This window comes from Panthera pardus, unplaced genomic scaffold (genome assembly GCF_024362965.1).
Source record: "Panthera pardus isolate Hobbes unplaced genomic scaffold, ASM2436296v1 HiC_scaffold_21, whole genome shotgun sequence".
Taxonomy (NCBI): domain Eukaryota; kingdom Metazoa; phylum Chordata; class Mammalia; order Carnivora; family Felidae; genus Panthera; species Panthera pardus.
This window is the reverse complement of record NW_026526777.1, coordinates 48,908,500-48,923,865: the sequence shown is the minus strand read 5'-3', so window position 1 is coordinate 48,923,865 and position 15,366 is coordinate 48,908,500. Positions and strand designations below refer to the sequence as shown.

Genomic DNA, 15,366 nt, shown 5'->3' with positions numbered 1-15,366 from the left:
GAGATCTATAGGGTATTACAAGTTGCTAGCAATGTTCTAATTCTTGCTTTGGTGGCATTATAATTCATTAAACTTCTTATGTTTATGCTGTTTTCTGTATGACATTATATTTTAAATGAAAAGAATATGATGAAAACATTTCATTTCATTACATTTATACCTAGATTTTTCAAGGCTGCATATTTCATTGTAGACTTATCTGTTTCCCTCCTTATGAACACTCAGTGTTTTTAGTTTTTGCCATTACCAACTTTGTGTTAAACATCTTTATATATATACACACACACACACGCACACACATGTGTGTATATATATATAGATATCTATATCTATACACATATCTGTGTTTATTATTTGTACTGATATTTCTGTAGGATTGGTTCTTAGAAAAAGAATCAAAGGTAGCTTGCATTTCATATTTTGATAGATGCTGTTAAATAGCCTTACAAATTTATTCAGGATGTCTTTTTTTTTTTTTTTTTTTTTTGCTATTTGAAGGTTTTAATTTTTATGATTTTCAGTCTACTTCTCTTTCCCACTGTAACTTCTGGCTTTTGTGAGATGCTTAAAAAGGCATTTCTCAATTTAAGATTAGGTTCTTTATCTGGAATTTATTTCTGGTTTTGTGAAATGAGATTTTTTTTCAGAACTCATAGTCATCTCAACACCTTGTACTGAATGGTCTGTTCTTTCCACACTGATTTGAAAGGTATTCTTTATTACCAGCTAAATACCTATGTGGCTTTCTCTGGGCTATTTTTGCGGTCCACAGATCTACTGTTTTATTCCTGCATCAGTGTCATGATGTTTTAGTGACTGTAGGTTTTCCTGTGCTTCTCTTATGGATATGGCAAATTCCCTCTAATTAGTTCTTCCTTTCAAAATGTGTGTGTGTGTTTTTTTTTTAACTCATGAATTTCTTTTTCCATGTGAACTATACAATCAAGTTGTCCCCCACTCCCAGCCAAAAAAAATTACAGTGATTACAGTGAATGTGTAGATTACTTGGGGGAGAATTAACCTTCATATACATTTCTAAGTTCTAGTTGTTTTTAACTTTATATAAAAGGGAAAATTTTTAATATATTCTTTTGGGACTTATTTTTTCATTTAAATATTGTATTACTAATATCTTTCCATGGTGTTGCTATAGTTCATTTATTTGAGTACTGCATGATTTTTACATTGTTTGAATATTCCAAACAAATTTAGAGTTAAAGTGGAGCTTCATTTTGGGGCTCAGCCTATCACTGAAGTGTATTTGGTTTGTTAAACAGAATTTTACTATTGGTATCAGTGCCACTGTTAACATTCCTGTACTTTCTTTTATCCATTTGCAGGAGTTCCTCTTTGCTGTATTTCCAGGAGTAGAATTTCTGGGTCTTAGGGTGTCCTAAATGGTCAATTTTAGCAAATAATGCCAAACTGTTTTACCATGAACAATTTATGTGAAACCTTGAGGAATCCACATTCTGCTTGATATTTGGTATTGTCAGAATTTTAAATTTTTGTCGTGTAGTGAAAACCATTGATTTGCTTAATCTGATTACTAGCAATACTGAGCAATTTTTTTTTGTAAGTCTGTGGCTATGCTTTTGTGAAATTATTTTTATCTCTTGCCCATTTTTCCATTGAATTGTTGTGCTCTTTCTATAAATTATATAGGAGTTCTTTATATGGTCCTTTTTTTGGATCATAAAAATGTTTATTTAAAAAGTTTCCTGATATAAAAGAGAAACATAAACACCAAATGATCTAATCAATGCAAGGTCTCCCAATTAATGGATGATCTTGGCCAAAAACATAAGGCTTCATGATTTTAAGGCTTCTTCTCACTGCATTGTTCATAGGTTCTTGATAGTAGCCCTTTAACAGTTGTATTATGACTATTTCTCAATTATTTTTACATTTAAAATAGTTACTTTTTGGTAATCTCTATGCCCAACTTGGGGCTTGAACTCATGGTCCTGAGATCAAGAGTCGCATGGTCTTCCAATTTAGCCAGCCAGGCACCCTACATTCTCAATTCATAACTAGTCTTTTCACTTTCTTTTTTTAAGGTCATTAGATGAACAAAAGTTTATAATTTTATAGGGCACCTGGGTGGCTCAGTCAGTTAAGCATCCAACTTTAGCTCAGGTCATGATCTCATGGTTCATGAGTTCGAGCCCCGTGTCGGCCTCTGTGCTGACAACTCAAGAGCCTGGAGCCTGCTTCAGATTCTGTGTCTCCCTCTCTCTCTGCCCCTCCTCTCTCTAAAAATGAATAAACATTAAAATTTTTTGAATATATATTAATAACTTTATATAGATAAACCCACCAATATTTATTTTATAGCCAATATTTTTTGTTTTTTATTTACAAAATCATTTCCCACCCCACAGTCTCAAGATATTTTTTATTAGAAGTTTAGAATTTTTGCTCTTGACATTCAAGTCCTTAATCTACCAGAAGTTGATCTTCATACTTTTATACTTTTTTCATACTGATAACCTTTTCTTGCTATATTTATTGAACAACCTTTTTCCCTCCACCATGGTCTAACAGCACCCTATCATGTATAAAGCTTTATATTTTTTTTCTGTATTCATCTTAAATTTTTCTTATTAAGCTTATAGTTTCATAGTTTATAGCTTTTATTGTTTTTTAATGGATCTTTTTCTCATTAATTTTTCCAATTGGTAATTAGAAAAACTCAGTTTCTGTACATTCATCTTTGTTTTAATTATCTTACTAAATCCTTTTATTGTTTTTCAGTTGATTCTCTTGTCCCCTGCTGCCATCCTCACTTAGGAATACATCTTCTTTTCTGCAAGAATTTATCGTTAATTTTTTTTCTTGCAGATATCTATATCCCTTCTTTCAGATGTTCCTATTGCTTGTCTTGTCTAACCACATTGACTAGGACCTCCTACCAGTAACATATAGCAGACCCTGACTAAATGCACCACTGCTGAAACGTAAGAATGCATTAAAGGAAAGCAAGATAGTGACTTATCACCACAGATTTTGTACCATAGCTGAAAGATGATGTCTTTAGGTGAACTGTGAATGACTCTTATAAATGACAGTAGGATTTTGATAAACCTTTGACAACCTGGCTGCTGTTGAAGTAACTTCTCTCTGTCTTATGGCAGTCTCTGCCGCCCCGGGCCTCCCCAGATCTTACCAGCATATGGGACCTTAATGAAGGAGAGAAAACAAGAAAAGAGAGATTTGTGTTTGTGATTTGGTGTTGCTTTTCTTAAAGATAGCCCCACAAATGGAACAAGCTTCAGGCCCCACAGCCCCTGAGTCTGCCTCTGAGCATAAGCCTAGAGGAGGTGAAGGGGGGTGGTTTTGTTTTCCCAAGTCTTTGCCCCCCACTGTGTTATCACTGCTAGAAAGCTGATCTCTAATGATACCATGGGGAGCCAATGGTTATTTTTGGTTACTTTCGGTAATGAAACAGTCCATTGAGTCCACTTCAATTTAAAATTCTATCTCCTGTCTGAATTAACTCCCCTACCACCCACCACCTACCACCACCGGAGCTTGGAGTGGGAGATGCCCAGCTGATTCTTTCACTCCTCTCACCTCCCCCCTCCCTTTTCTAATTCTAACTTCTGTGGTGTTGGAGCTGGGAAGGGGGGGACTGGGGAAAAGGGACACAAGTTTTTACTTAGTTGGACATATCATCACAGGGCTCCAGGCTGCCCCTCGGCTGTATCTTGGTCAGCGTATTTGCTAGGGTTGCTGTACAAAGTACTAAACGAGGTGGCTTAAACACCAGAAATGTTTTGCCTCACACTTCCGGAGACTGGACGTCCAAGATCCAGGTATCCACAGTGTGGCTTCCTTCTGACGGCTGTGAGAGAGAATCTTTTCCAGGTCTCTGGCATAGTTTCTGGTGATTACTTGGCCATCTTTGACCTTCCTTGGCTTGTGGAAGCGTCACCCTGATCTGTGCCATCATCTTCACATGCTGTCCTCCCTGTATGAGTGCTTCTGTGTTCAAACTTCTTGATTTTATAAGGACACCACTAATACTAGATTAGGATCCACTCTAATGACCTCTTCTTAACCAATCACAACTGCAATGCCCTATGTCCAAATAATGTCACATTCTAAGGTCCTGGGGATAAGGAGTTCTGCATATGAATTTTGGGGAGACACAATTCACCCCATCATTCTCTTTCTCCTCTCCCTTGCCTTTCTCTAGTTAATACATTGCTTCGGCTTTCTAACCTGGAGTGAATTGCTAGCCAGACACCCCCAGTCTTTATCAGTGGTTCTTTGGTGTTTCTTTTTTAGGATGTGGGAGAAAGATAGGTAGGAAATGCATTCCTTTCTAGAATAGCACATTTTGGAAGGTAATCTTTGAATTCTTCCCCTGCCTGTAAAGACTGAGAAACTGACGTGGTAGAGAGAGGCTTCTCCTAGTAAGCCCTGCAGAAGAATCTGGCTCCTGTTGTCTTCCACTTTTTTTTGAAATCGGGGATACTTAATCCACTTTGAGTTTATTTAAAATTTAGGGGCATTAAGAAATACCTTGCTTAACACTCTTTTTGGAAGAAAGGGAGGGGAAGAATCATGCCAGTCTGTACACAAATCTACTATAGTGAATAGATTGTCCAGACAATTATAACATAGAATTCCTTCAAGTAATAAAGTATTCCTTTACCCTTCCAAATTGTACCTACACTTTTTTCTTTTAATGACTCTTGACTAGGGATCAGTTTAGTTTAAATGAGAAAGACTCTAAGGTTCCTTCATCTCCTTAAATCTGGAGAGATGTTCAAATCTGACAATAGTTGGTGGGGCTGAGGGCATCTCTCAGTAAATATAGCATTTTTAACTGGCTTGTCAATAAAGAGGTATCCAGAAAACAAGCCCAGTATGCTTAAATGCTTCACTGAATGTGACTTAAACAGTGGACTGCCTATCTTGCTTCTGTAAAAGTGTTAAATTGATACGAACTACAGATGGCAAATGTGTTTCAATTTGTATGCTGACTCTGATTAACTCAATAGTAACTGACAGAGTACTGTGTTTAGAAGAATTCTTAAGGCCATACTTCAGTTCTGAAGGCAGGATGCTGTCATCATTCCAGGATATCTGCGAAGGCCACTGAAGTGTGCCCCATATTTATTATCTCTCCAAACTGGGTGCATCCCAGCATAATGCAGAAGGCAGTCCATTGTGGGTGAGAAGAAAACGCGAGCTTTTTTTTATTCCCTTAATTTTTTATCCAAAATAAAAAAAAATACACTTCACTAACATTCACTACATAGTTGTAGTACATGTATTACCCACATATATAACTTATAAATAAATGTACGTGTACTAGATGTGTGAGGTTACATTTTTTATTGATAAGGGTAGACTATCAGAGAAGTATAGACTGCAAGCTTCTTGAGAACAAGCTGTTTTCTGATTCATCTTTATATTACACAAATTTTGTGTGTTCCACTTTTGTGTGAATAAAGTTTCCAGGTAGATAGATAATATTATAGAAGTTCTGTCATTTAAACTCATTTAAAATCAATTGGAGCACGTTTTATGTATCTATTGATTCAACTGTTTTGTTCCAATTTATTATTATGCTAAAGCCCAATTTGTAGCATACTCAAATGCTAACAAAAAAGAAATTAAAATGTTGAGGGTAGTGTTTGTTTTTTCAGTAAGGGATGTTTTCTGGGCAGATTTATGTATGGTGTTGTAGCAATCTAGGTGAGAATAAATGTACTGAAAGTTCTTGATAGTTAGGATTTTTAATGTAAAAAAAATAGGTGTGGGAGCACCTGGGTGATTCAGTCGGTTAAGTGTGCAACTCTTGGTTTTGCTCAGGTCATGATTTCATGGTTCATGGGTTCCCACATGTCCAGCTCTGTGCTGATGATGCACAGCCTGCTTAGGATTCTCTCTCTTCCTCTCTTGGTTCCTCCCCAACTCATGCACGTGTGCGCTCTCTCTCTTTTTCTCTCTCTCTCTTTCAAAATAAACAAACTTAAAAAAAAAATACAAGTGAAGCCATTTGATATTTTTCTTTTGAGTTGCCAAAGTATTTTTGTAGTAACATACACATTCTCCATAATTATTAGTGTGCGTTAATGTCTACTGGCCACTGCATGTCCAAAGTTAAATTTTATCTTAAAACCACCAAGCTTTGTATTTTCTTCTCTAAACGTGTTACATTCTCTGACTTTAAAGACATTACTTAAAATGATGGATAAAAATTGACTTGGTTTGGGGAGCCTGAGTGGCTCATTCAGTTAAACAACCGACTTCGGCTCAGGTCATGATCTCACAGTTCGTGAGTTCGAGCCCCACATTGGGCTCTGTGCTGACAGCTCAGAGCCTGGAGCCTGCTTCAGATTCTGTCTCCCTCTCTCTCTGCCCCTCCCCCCATTCATGCTCTGTCTCTCAAAAATAAATAAAGTGTTTAAAAAATTTTTTTTAAATTGACATGGTTTCTCCATTGTAAAATCAGCAATAGCAAATTTGTCAAGCACAGCATTAAACAGCCTCATTAAAATGCCTGTTGGGTCAAATAACCATGTCAGATATCCTGAGCGGGCATGGGAAAATATTTTCATTTATTCATTCGTTTAACAAATAATGAGCCCTTACTGTGTGCCAAGCATTGCACTAATGTTCAGCGAAATCCTTTTGTTAGGAGATATTTGTAAAACACAATCAGGCCATCAGAATCTTTCATTGGTGGAAAGGAATGAAAGAAATTCAAGCTGATCTTTTCATACCTTCACTTTAAAGACTGGAGCGGGAGGGGGGGGCGGTCTGGCCTCCTGATTTTTAGGGATCTTTGGATTTCTACACAATTTATTTAACCTTGTCACCTTATCTTAGATCATTGAGCAAATAAAACAGTTTTCCTTTCCACTTAATGACTGTTCACCTTCACACTTCAAACATCTTTCAAAATATCTAAAAATTTTATAGAAACAGACTCTATTTAGAATGTGGTTGGGGCCCCTGGGTGGCTCAGGTGGTTAAGTGTCCGACTTCAGCTCAGGTCATGAACTCACGGTTCCTGGGTTCGAGCCCTGCATTGGGCTCTGTGCTGACAACCCAGGGCCTAGAGCCTGTTTCCGATTCTGTGTCTCCCTCTCTCTCTGCCCCTCCCCCACTCACGCTCTGTCTGTCTCTCTCAAAGGTAAATAAACATTAAAAAAAAATAGAATGTGGTAGGGATGTCAGCTCTGAAACAGAAATATCTAAGTCTTAGAACCCTACCACCAACCCCTTACTGGCTGTGTGAACTTTGTTGCTTCTCTAAACCTTTGTTTTCTCAGAAAATGAAGTGTTTAAGAAATCTGATAATCTTTAATTCTAGATAGTCATTCACTTCCCTAAACAGAATTGCCATTAGTCCTTGGCACATTACTTTTGAGCATCTGTTTTGTAATTGTTTTACTACCTTACCTTTTTTGTTTTTACTACTTTACATTTTGATACCCCTTTTCAGTAGAAGACATCAAAGTACCTTGTTATATGTTTTATATAGTCACATAATAGAAATGCTTCTAATAATAATAACCTTATTATTCAATGACTGCACATATCAAAAGTATTGCTTCCTAAATCCAAATGAAAGAAAACTTACCCAAGCTTTGTTAGTTTCTTCAACTCTAAAATTGTAAGGTAACATGGCAAATGAAAATAATGTGTGAGTGCACATATTGTTATATAATTTATATGTAAATGGTTGAGATATATATATTTGGGATACTATTTAAAGTGTTAAACTGTAAATTTCATTAGATTTAACTCTGTTTCTGTTTCAGTAACATATCTCCTCACCACAATATAAGGCAAAAACCATAGTTTGGCATTTACTTTAAGCTTTTTTGAGGCAACAGTTGTGCATATCCAAAGGAGTATCAAGATGGAAATGCAATCGATCACTTTACTTGTCCTTCACTTGCCCTTCTTGAAAACTAGTTATTCTTACTTTCAGTCCTTTATCACAATAGTATATTGAATGCTAATAAGTTTAGTAACCCTTCAAAAATTTGATAGACATTATTTTAATATGATATGGACTATAACTTTGAATTATACTTGCAATCAGTACTTGTGATATCTTAGTAACCATTCCTTGAAGACAATTTGTTTTTCAAATAAAGGACTTGGTGTGATACCGAAATAGAATTTATATATGAATTTTGCACATAGAGTGGATTTTGCACAATATTTAATTTTATCCTTAAAAAATCAACCAACATCAGTATTAAATTTCCTAATTTTGATAATTGTTCTGGGGTATATAAGAGAATGTCCTTTGTTTTAGAAAATAGAAACTGAAGCTGTTGGTGGTAAAGAGCATAATGTCTCCAGCTTTCTCAAATGGTTTAAAAAATGCATATTTTTATGCATATAAATAATGTAATAATGTAAATAATGTAAAATATTTACATAAATAATTACACAGAGGATAATCAAGCAAAGGTAGCAAAATGTGAACAGATGATGAATCTGGACACAGGTATGTAGGAATTCCTTGTGCTCTTCTTGTACCATTTTTGTAAATTTGAAACCATATCAAAATGTAAAAATTACACACCCCCTCACCAAAATCCATCAACTTTACCAATTTTAGTTACCAGTTTAGGAAAAGACTTATTGTCCTATATTACCTGCCTTTGTTCGTTCCTGGGTATCTAGTATTAATCTTTTCCTGTGTGCAAGAATAGTAGAGCAGGAGAAAAGAGACTGAGTCAGTAGTTTTGGTTTCTTCAAAAAGGATGGAAATCCCAGAGGAATTAGGAGGAAAACTGGTGCTTGTAAAATTGGAAAATAACTCTCTTCTGCTGTAGCATTTTAAAATTCTTGGTACAGAAAAAGCTGATTATATAATACATCTTATTTGGATATCCTTTTAAACTACAAGGCTTACACAGAAAAAGTTGTACAGGAATGTTTATGGCAGCACTACAGGGATACCTCGTTTTATTGCTTTTCACCTCGTTGCAATTTGCAGAGACTGTATTTTTTAACAAATTTAAGGTGTAGGGGCAACCCCTATGTTAAGCAAGCCCATTTTTGTTGTTTTCCAATAGCATTTGCTTACTTTGTGGCTCTTGCTACATTTTGTTAATTTTCGAAATATTTCAGCCTTTTTCATTATTATTATGTTTGGTCTGCTGATCTGTGATCAGTGATCTTTGATGTTACTACAGTCATTGTTTTGAGGTGCCACAAACCCACACCCATATAAGACAGCAAACTTAATCGGGGCACCTGGGTGGTTCAGTCGGTTAAGCATCTGACTCTCGATCTCAGTTCTGGTCATGATCTCATGGTTTGTGAGATCCAGTCCCACATCAGGCTCTGTGCTGACGGTGCGGAGCCTGCTCGGGATTCTCTCTCTCTCCCTCTCTTTCTGCCCCTCCCCTGCTTGTGCATATATGCGCGCTCTCTCTCAAAATACATAAATAAACATTTAAAAGGTATTTAAAAAAACATCGCAAACTTAATGAATGTTGTGTGTATTCTGACTGCTCCACTAACCCACCATTCCCTCCCTCTCTCCTCTTTGGGCCTCCCTATTTCCTGAGACACAGCAATATTGAAATTAGGCCAATTAATAACCCTGCAGTGACCTCCAAGTGTTCAAGTAAAAAGAAGGGTCACATGTCTCTCACTTTAAATCAAAAGCTAGAAATTATTAAGTATAGTGAGGAAGGCACGTTGAAAGCCAAGACATGCCCAAAGCTAGGTCTCTTGTACCAGTTAGCCAAGTTGTGAATATAAAGGAAGTGTTCTCGAAGGAAATTAAAAGTGCTACTCCAATGAATACACAAATGATAAGAAAGTTGAAACAGCCTTATTGCAAATATGGAGAACGTTTGAATGCTCTAGATAGAAGATCAAACCAGCCACAACTTTCCCTTAAGCCAAACCTTATCCAGAAGAAGGCCCTGACTCTCCCGGGGAAAATACTATGAAGATTGTTCAAATGACAACCAAGGATTTAGAATATTACCTAACCTTGTTGATAAAGCTGTGGCAGGATCTGAGAGGACTGACTCCAATTTTCACAAAAGTTCTGTGGGCCAAATGCTATCAAACAGCATCTCATGTTACAGAGAAATTAACATGCAAGAGTCTATTGATGCAGCAAAGCTTGTTAGTATTTTAAGAAATTGCCACAGCCACCTCAACCTTCCTCAACCACCACGCTGATCAGTCAGCAGCCGCCAACACTGAGGCAAGACCCTCCACCAGCAAAAGATCACAATACACTGAAAGCTCAGATGATGGCTTGCATTATTTAGCAATAAAATATTTTTAAGTTAAGGTATATACATTGTTTTTTTAGACTTCATGCCCTTGCACACTTCATCAAGTACAGTATTCTGTAAACATAACTTTTATACGCAATGGGAAATCAAAAAATTAATCTGACTAGCTTTATTGAGATACTCACTTTATTGCAGTGGTCTGGAGCCAGACCCACAATATATCCGAGGAATGCCTATATTTGTAATACTGTAAAGTAGAAATAACCCAAATGTCCATCAGTGGAATACTAGTTGGCCATTGAAAAGAATGAAGTACTGATACATGCTACAGCATAGATTAAATTAAATTAAATCAAATCAGGTACAGAAGGCCACATAGTGTATGATTTCATGTATAGGAAATGTCTAGAACAGGAAGATTCATAAAGACAAAACTTAGATTAGCAGTTCCTAAGGACTCAGCAGTTGAGAGGAAGGAGAACCAGGTGCTAATGAGAGCCAGGTTTCTTTCTGAGGTGATGAAAATGTTCTGCAATTAAACTGTCGTGATATTTGCACAACTTTGTGACTATATTTTAAACTACTTTAAAAGAGTGAATTTTATGGTACGGGACCTCTATTTCAATAAAGCTCATATTTTTTAAAAAACAAGCCTAACAAATCACTTCTGCTTCATAATGTCTTCCTATCTACTAAGGATAAGAGCCAAAGACCTTGTAACTTCACACGATCTGGCTTCCTGTTTCTTCACAGACCTCATTTTCCTTTTTCTTTCCCCCCCTGAGTCAATCCAGTTTACCTGCAGTGATTTCCTGACTGTTGCCGCTTCCAGATCTTTTTTTTTTTTTTTTTACTGTTTTTACCCTCTTCCCAAAAACCCAGGAACCCTTTACTCAAAAGTCGGTCTCTCAGAGATACCTTGCCTGACTACCCTCTAAAATTGTAAAGCTCTCCAACATTACCTACACCCCTTTCTTGCTTTATTCTTATCCTTGGCACTCTTCACCCTAACACAGTATATATCTTAACCTTTTTATCTTGTGTATTGCTTTCTCTTCCCCCAAGAATGTAAGCTCTCTGAGGGCAGAGGTTTTGTCTCTTATTCACAACTGTATCCCAAGGCTTAAAACAGTGCTTGGCACATACTGTCACTGATGCTGTCAAATGAGTGAGTCTGAAAGCTGATAGCTATAAAAAAGGTAGCTATAGCAAAAATCAGGACTGTACATAATTGAAGAGGGGGCTACATTTTTTATACCCATTACTCAACTGAAACTTAAGTTTTCTCTAGGACTATGAGATTAAGGAAGTAGGAGGAAAGAAATAACTGGTTTCTAGTGTCTTAAAATAAAATAATAAAGACAATTATACCGTTCTTAAAATGAAAACTTTATTTGACCCAGGCAAATAGTTATTTTATTTATTTTTCAATCATGAAGACCTGCCAGAGATCCACAAATACGTTAGGGAGTCAGAAAAGGTTGACTGAATTGACAGCGTGGGCCTGAATCAGGGGTCAGTAAACCATGGCCCAGGGCCCTTTTTTTTTTTTTCTGTATTGTACATAAGGTTGTACTGGCATACAGCCATGCCCATTCATCTACATATTGCCTATGACTGCTTTCTTGCTACAGTGGTGGAATTAAAATAGTTGTGACAGAGACTATATGGCCCCCAAAGCATGAAATATTTACTAGCCGACCCTCTACAGAAAACCTTTGCTGGCCCTTCAATAGATCAGCCCTGGTAGGGTGTATAATAGTATGGTAGGGAATTTGGCCAAACATCCAGACATTCAAATTTCGTTTGCATCCCTACCTATTACCTTAGACAAAGGTCGGTAGGTAGAGAAGTTTCCTGATCTATGGTTTTCTCATCGGTGAAATGAAGATAATACCTATCCCACCTGGTTGTTGTTTAAGAATTTCAAATGAGATATTGTATGTAGAGCACTTAATGAAGTGCCTAAAAACGCTGTATTAGTAGTTGCAGCCCAGTAAGTCACACACACACACACACACACACACACACACACACACACGTATCACATACACGCATTTACAAGGAAATGTAAATGCCCTCAAATAGAAATGCCCAGTCACCAAGCACTTTCCATAAGCTTTCAGTATTTTTTGGAAAATAACGAATGAAATCAAAACAAATGTCAATAGTAAGTACATGCTTATATTTACTCCATGTGAAGAACACAGTAACCACCAAAATATATGTGATTGGTTCATTTGTTGAGAAGATTATTGTCAAGCATTATTTCTAACAGCCCTACTCGCAGTATTTTGGTGCCTTGACTCATATTTTAACAAAATGTACAGCCCACTATAGAATGTTTACATCTTGAAGTAAGTTTTATTGCTTTATTTTTAAGGAAATTTTTATGTAAGCAGGTCTAATTCATGCTATGCTCTGGCTATAAACAAGGAAAAACAATTCGGTGCCTTTTATATTATGACAAAATTTCAATCTAGAGCTTTTCCTTGGGGTGCCTCATTTGCTAACTCTCTGTTTAGAGAAGGCAAGTTTCTCGTACCGGATCATTTTGGTGATACCTTTGTGCCTATACTGACTTTTCTTCGCTATAATACATAAAATAAAAGATTCATTTTTTCTTTTACCATGTTTTATTTTTGGTTGTTGATTTGGAGACTGGTGGTGTAGATCCTTTTATCAGGAATACATGGAATTCTTTAGTACTTTGGTGTATAGAATCACAATTTCACTTTCACCAGTAAGTCATTCAATAAACACTTATGAATTATCCACTGTGTGCTAGACATTAAAACATTTTGTTTAGATTACTAGAGCACAGTTTTCGCCTTTAAAATGCACAAGGCGTAGTGGAAGAAATCACTATGTAGACAGATAATTTCAATAAAGTAATAGGAGCAATAACAATGAAAGTATAGGTAAGAAAGCTATTAACTCTGCCTTAAGGTGTCAGGAAAGACCTGGAGATGTAATATTTGAACTGAGTCCTAATGGATCAGTTCAATATAGTCAGGTATACATGGTAGAAAGAATGATACCTCACTGGAGGTACCAAAGTCAATCAACAAAGATGTTTGAGCACCTACTGTGTGCCAGGTAGTGCTCTAGAGAGTGGGGATATACCAACGAACAAAACAGATGAATTGTGATTACTTTGCTTTGGAACATGCAAAGACTTGGAAGCGAGGTAGATAGCACAGCATAGCTAAGTCAAGGAGAGTGTGGGGGAGCCGCTACCAGGAAGGAAGCAGGAGCCACATCACACCAAGTTGTTTGAACTTGATGCTCTAGGCCAATGGTTTCAACTTTGGAGCTCCAGATATTCTGGCGTGTCCTAAAGTTCTTACAAAGGGATTATCAATTCATGCTTAAATACTAAGCAAGCATAGACTGTGGATTTTGAGAAAATGTTTTTTCTACATATTTGTCAATATTTTTCAATTTTATGTAGTTATTTTGAGTAACAAAGTATGGATTTATTTAAATATATATATATATATTTTAATTTTTTTTAACGTTTATTTATTTTTGAGACAGAGAGAGAGCATGAACAGGGGAGGGTCAGAGAGAGGGAGACACAGAATCTGAAACAGGCTCCAGGCTCTGAGCTGTCAGCACAGAGCCCGACGCGGGGCTCGAACTCACAGACTGCGAGATCACGACCTGAGCCGAAGTCGGCCGCTCAACCGACTGAGCCACCCAGGCGCCCCTTATTTAAATATATTTTTAATGTTTATTCATTTTTGAGGGACAGTGCATGAGTGGGGGGATGGACAGAGAGAGAGGGAGACACAGAATATGAAGCAGGCTCCAGGCTGTGAGCTGTCAGCACAGAGCTGGACGTGGGGATCGAACCCACTAACCATGAGATCACGACCTGAGGCGAAGTTGGACGCTGAACCAACTGAGCCACCCAGGCGCCCCTAGATTTTGTATCTCCTCAGTTGGTACTATTGCTATAACTACTTTCAAGTAACTATCTGTCAAAATGACTAATTTTAAAAAGAGATCCTGGCTCATGCTCTGTCTCTTTCTCTCTCTGTGTCAAAAATAAACATTAAGAAAGAAAAAAGGAGGCACCTGGGTGGCTCAGTAGGTTAAGAGTCAGACTTCAGCTCAGGTCATGATCTCGCAGTTGGTGAGTTCCAGCCATGCATTGGGCTCTGTGCTGACAGCTCAGAGCCTGGAGCCTGCTTCGGATTCTGTGTCTCCCTCTCTCTCTGCCCATTCCCTGCTCATGATCTGTCTGTCTGTCTCTCTCTCTCAAAAGTAAATGAACATTAAAAAATTAAAAAAAAAAGAAAAGAGATCCTAAAATACTCAGCCTGATATTTCCTGCCAATCTTGAAGCTATTAAAACTTTTAGAGCAGCTAAACAAAACTTCAGTAAATAAGTGAACTCCTTCTAAGTGCCAGGCACTACTTTAGCCACTGGGTTTATAAAGGTTAATATATAAAACAAGAATCTTACCGAGTTGACTAGAGTCCAGATGAAGAATAATGAAGTCAACATGGAGAGGAGAGTCTGGATTCAGGATATACTGAGATAGTAACTCTTAAGCAGTGAGAATTCTCTCACTGAAGGCAGACTGCTAGAACAGAAAGAAAATAGATTATTGGGAACAGAGCTAATATTTTGCTAATGCAGGGGAAGACTCTGAGCTTTTTAAGAGTGTTGTTTTCTCATAGCACGTCTGATCAATCTACAGAAAACAGGGATGTTAGTGATTTATGGGTCTCTGAAAATATCTCTACTGTTTGATTTTTCTCTGCGTATTAATAAGGTGTAAGCCTGTGAACTGACCTTAAATCCAAGCATGTAAGTATGTAATGTAAATCATATTTAAAAATCCATCTGTTTCGGACTCCTTCACAATGACAGTGTGACAGGAGTTGAAGGACAGTCGTTTGCTACATTGATGGGTCTCTGAACCTATAGCCCAACAAGCTTACTTCTCTGACTTCTTTCTTTCAGATTTCAGCCTTCTTTCCTATTCTCCCTCTCTCCCCCGCCCCCCCCCCCCCCGCGCTCTCCACCCCTCTTTTCTTTCTCGCTAAGAAAGACAGAGCTATTGACTAGAAGCCCAGAGTTGCCCCCAAGTTCCGACCACCGGCT

General features: G+C 37.3%; 1 protein-coding gene across 11 annotated transcripts in view; it reads left to right on the top strand.

Moving 5' to 3' along the window:
• Window positions 1-15,366, top strand: part of RASAL2 (RAS protein activator like 2) — a 358,056-nt gene that overhangs the window by 231,464 nt on the left and 111,226 nt on the right. The gene's annotated exons all lie outside the window — the stretch shown is intronic.